Below are 4224 nucleotides of genomic sequence, written 5' to 3'. Positions count from 1 at the left end.
TAGGCGATTTTTATATATTATATGTTAAATTCTGCCTTCCGGATTGGGAGATATCGTCGTTTCTTTGCGGCCAACTATCTTGAATACATTTTTTTCATATTTAATTTTTTTATTTTCTCCGGCTTCTACAGGCTACTCGGCTTGATTCTAGGCTTGAGCTTTTTGACTCTTGCTTGTGTTCTTCATTTAGTTCACGGGTTTTTGTTGAGATAAGAGATCTTGGGCTTTATTCTTCACTAACCTGCAATTAAAGATAAAAACAATTATTAATGACATATTTATTCATATAAAATAGATAATGAGGGTATAAAATTGTAATAAAATGTGATTATCAACTGGCGTTAACCTAGGGTTTCGGATCTCCTGGTGTTGACTTTTTATTACAACGCGTTGACTGGCGTTAACCTAGGATTACGCGTTGACCGACGTTAACCTAGGGTTTCGGATCGTCCGACGTTGACTTTTCATTGTAACGCGTTGACTGGCGTTGACCTAGGGTTACACGTTGACCGGCATTAACCTAGGGTTTCGGATCGCCCGGTGTTGTTTTGTGTTAATTTTTATCATAATAACCAATCACCGGCGAAATTAGGCGAAACAGAATCATGAAAAATACCCGGGGGGCTCGACCTGGGCCAAGATAGCTGTGGGTGTCTTGGCCTTGGCCGAGACACTCCGCCCCCCTTTTTCTTTTTCTTTTTTTTGCTTTGTACTTTCATTTCCCTCTTAAACTCTCACATTTCAAAAAGAGTCCTTTTCCCCCTCAACTTCTTCTTCCTCCTATTCAAACTCCATTGTTTCTTCTCTTCAAGAAAAAAGAGTCCTTTTCCCCCTCAACTTCTTCTTCCTCCTATTCAAACTCCATTGTTTCTTCTCTTCAAGAACTCCTAACCCACCAAAATTCTTGCCTTCAAACTCCATTGTTTCTTCTCTTCAAGAACTCCTAACCCACCAAAATTCTTGCCTTTTAAAAAAAAACTCAACTTCTCAAAGGAATTTCGGATTTCCTCTCCTCCTTGGTCAAAGTTATTCTCCTCTCAAGACTAGGGTTCATCCATCTTCAAGCTCAAGACTTGATTTGGGTAAGCTTCCCCTCAAGATTTCTTTCTTTTGTTGCATTCTTAGTTAAGAATCCATAGGTTTTACAAGAAAGATTGAGACTTTATTCTTTGTTAGTTAAGAATAAAAAAAACTTAGTTAAGAATCCATATTCTTTTGATGAGAGGTTTGAGCAAGAGGCTATGAAAAAAACTTTTGTTTTCTGAATTTTATGAAGTCAGTAAGCAATCAAAAAATCCATGAGTATTTAAACCCAATCCAATATCTCATGCTTGAAATAAAAGAAATTATGAATCAGAGCTTAGGTCATATGTAGCTTGCTTTTTTTTGGGTGTTAAAGTGGTGTCAACCCAAAAAAAATCAACAAGCAAAAGCATCAACTCTCCTTGATAAGGAGGAGATTTAGGTTTGCAATTGCAACTGTTTTGTTCAGTTTAAACTTCCAGTTACAATTTTTCTGTTCACACGTAATTTTTATGTTTCTAAAACTTTGAACAATTTTTGTTACATTTTCTGGGAAGTATATATATATATATATATATACACACACACACATGTATACATACATACGCGTGCACACACACACATACATACTAAACTATGAAATTGGTATATTTTCTTCATCCGGTGACAATAAGTAGGGCTGAGCATGGTTCGGTCCAAACCGAAAAAACCGACCGAACCGACCCGAACCGACCCAAAAAAATCGGTTTTATGAGTAAGGCGGTTCGAGTCGGTTTGAAAACTTTTTAACCCGAACCGACCCGAACCGACCGAATATAGTGCAATACTACACATTTTGATCTTAAACCCTACTCGACCCGTCCCCAAAGAGTTAAAGACTCAAACCCTAAACTTATTTTTTGAATCATTATGGGTTGAAAACAATAACATTATATCAGTGTTTAATGCTTCATAATCTCCTACTTTGTTGATATCTTTTTTTCTTTAACACAGTTTGTTGTTTGGTAAGAAGTTTGATGAAGTTAGAACCGAACAAACCGAACCGAACCGACTTGTAACAGTTCAGTTCGGTTTTGAATTATAGACGGTTTGGTTCGGTTGTTCAAATTTTGGTAAAAACCGAACCGAACCGACCGTTGCACACCCGTAACAATAAGGTATTAAAAGTGGAGTTCAATGACATTTAGACATAAGTTTTTGATCGGAGCCCAATTTTCGGCGTTGGCTAGTCACGTGAGCAAGTCATGTGATGCCTAGGTAGCTTTTTTTAGCTGAGTTGTCAGTGATAGTCGGATTCATTCATTTTAGATGAAATGAGGAAATTTTACAAATTAGGGCTAAAAGAATGGTTTTGAGATTGGGTTCTTCTCATCCTATGGATTAAAAGTGTTGGGCTCTCTGCTGAAATTGGCCATGGATTCTCCAAGCTCAAGCACCCAATCACGGTCGCTGTCAAACTTGAGTGCGGGAAGAAGTAGACAAGGATTGAATGGGAAGAAATGTGTACTGACGGTGGAATGATATAGCAAAGAGATCCGGGGTAAAGTTAAGTGTAGAGTGTGAGTATTACACTTCCACGACAAATGAGAATCCTTGTCGGAGGTTCTACAAATGCCCTAATCAACATGTAAGCTGTCTTGATTTGGTGTTAAATTTTCTGGCATTTCGTTTTATTATATTTTGTTTTATATTTTTTTTGGCGTAAAGGTAGGCCGGTGGCTGTGAATTGTGGGAGTGGTTTGATAAGCCTATGTGTAGCGTTGCAACTCAAATTTTCCCACTATATAGAGAAGAACTCACTAGTTTGAGAAACACTTTGTTTGTTAAAGAGGAGATGATTGCAAAGGGTGATAACGAGATAAGAGGATGCCATGAGATATTATGAGGCTTAAAGAAGAGATTGAATAGACTCAACATGAAGCTGAATCCTCTTTGGAAGAGGTTGTGGAATTGACAAATGTAATATCAAAATTAGAGGCTGCATTTGTAGTAGAAAAGAGGAAGACGACGTGTTATTTGATATTATGTTTGATTGTTTGCTCTTTACTTATGTATTTTGTTTAGAATTGTTTGTATTGTGATATGCGAAATGGTTGTATTATGATCAACTGGAGGTTATGTCATGATAGTATTTCATTGATATATATGTAATTTGAGTTGGTTGAAATGATTGTAAGTCCAAAATTTGCACTACAATGTCCAAAATAAGCTATGCCTTCAGCGAAAATAAAAAACAAAACAACTGAGTAGAACTTCAACCCTGATTATCAGAAGTCTAGGAGGGGAATCTAGATGACAATTGTATTACTGTTGGTTGACTTTCACTTGGAGCTCTAAATGCCATCTCACCATCCTCCCCTTGCCGTAACCCATACCCTTCTGGGATGCTCAATTGACTTGCCCTTCCTCCCCCTCTGCCTCTCCATGTACCTCTTCCTCTCCCACTTCCTGTACCTCTTCCTCCTTCATTTGTAGTAGCTACCAACCTTCTTCTCTTTTCTCTTAATATTGATGTTGGATTAGGAGTATTGTTTGGTGGAATGTCTTCTATTGAAACTCCAATCCTATTCTTGCTTCCCCTAGGTCTATCCTTCTTTCTTATTTGAGATGTTAAATCTTCAGCTCCAATTTATTGTGATTCCTGAAAGATAAATACAGCCAAATATAGAAACAACAAACAAATAACTTAGGCAGTGTATGCAACTCCTAACAACATCAAACAAATAGTGTAGATGAATATAGAAAATAAACTATTAAGTTACTTGTGTAGTTTGCTTTCTTGGTTGGGCAGTAAGGCATCTTCTCCTTGTGTGCTCAGTAGATCCACAATGGCTGCATCCAAGTGATACTCCTTGCCTCGATGCTTTGAAAGGATTCCTTGGACCCTCTGATGGATCCCTCCTCCTTGCTCTCTTGGGCCTTCCGATTTTTCTCCTCGCAATGGTAGGAGCCAAAACTGAGTACTCTCCTGTTACATCCCAAAATGTACTACCTTGGACAGGATTTAGAAAGCATTCATAACATTGTATGTAAGTCTCACTTTTGTACCAATGAGATATATAATCCTCTGGAGTTTTCCTCATTAATAGTATGGCACTCATAGTATGAGCACATATAACTCCTGATAAATCCCATAATTTACATGATCAAGTCTTTTTGCCCAAGTGGACTGCATGACTTACACCTCTATTAATTACTACA

The 4224-nt window shown here is 37.7% G+C and overlaps 1 long non-coding RNA gene across 1 annotated transcript; it reads left to right on the top strand.

Moving 5' to 3' along the window:
• Positions 2328 to 3163, top strand: LOC109832372. The gene is made up of 2 exons (XR_002244733.1): positions 2328 to 2650; positions 2731 to 3163. It is a non-coding gene; the product is annotated as an uncharacterized LOC109832372 (long non-coding RNA).

This window comes from Asparagus officinalis, chromosome 3 (genome assembly GCF_001876935.1).
Source record: "Asparagus officinalis chromosome 3, Aspof.V1, whole genome shotgun sequence".
Classification (NCBI taxonomy): Eukaryota; Viridiplantae; Streptophyta; class Magnoliopsida; order Asparagales; family Asparagaceae; genus Asparagus; species Asparagus officinalis.
Note: the sequence above shows the minus strand (reverse complement) of the source record. Positions and strands in the feature narration are given on the sequence as shown.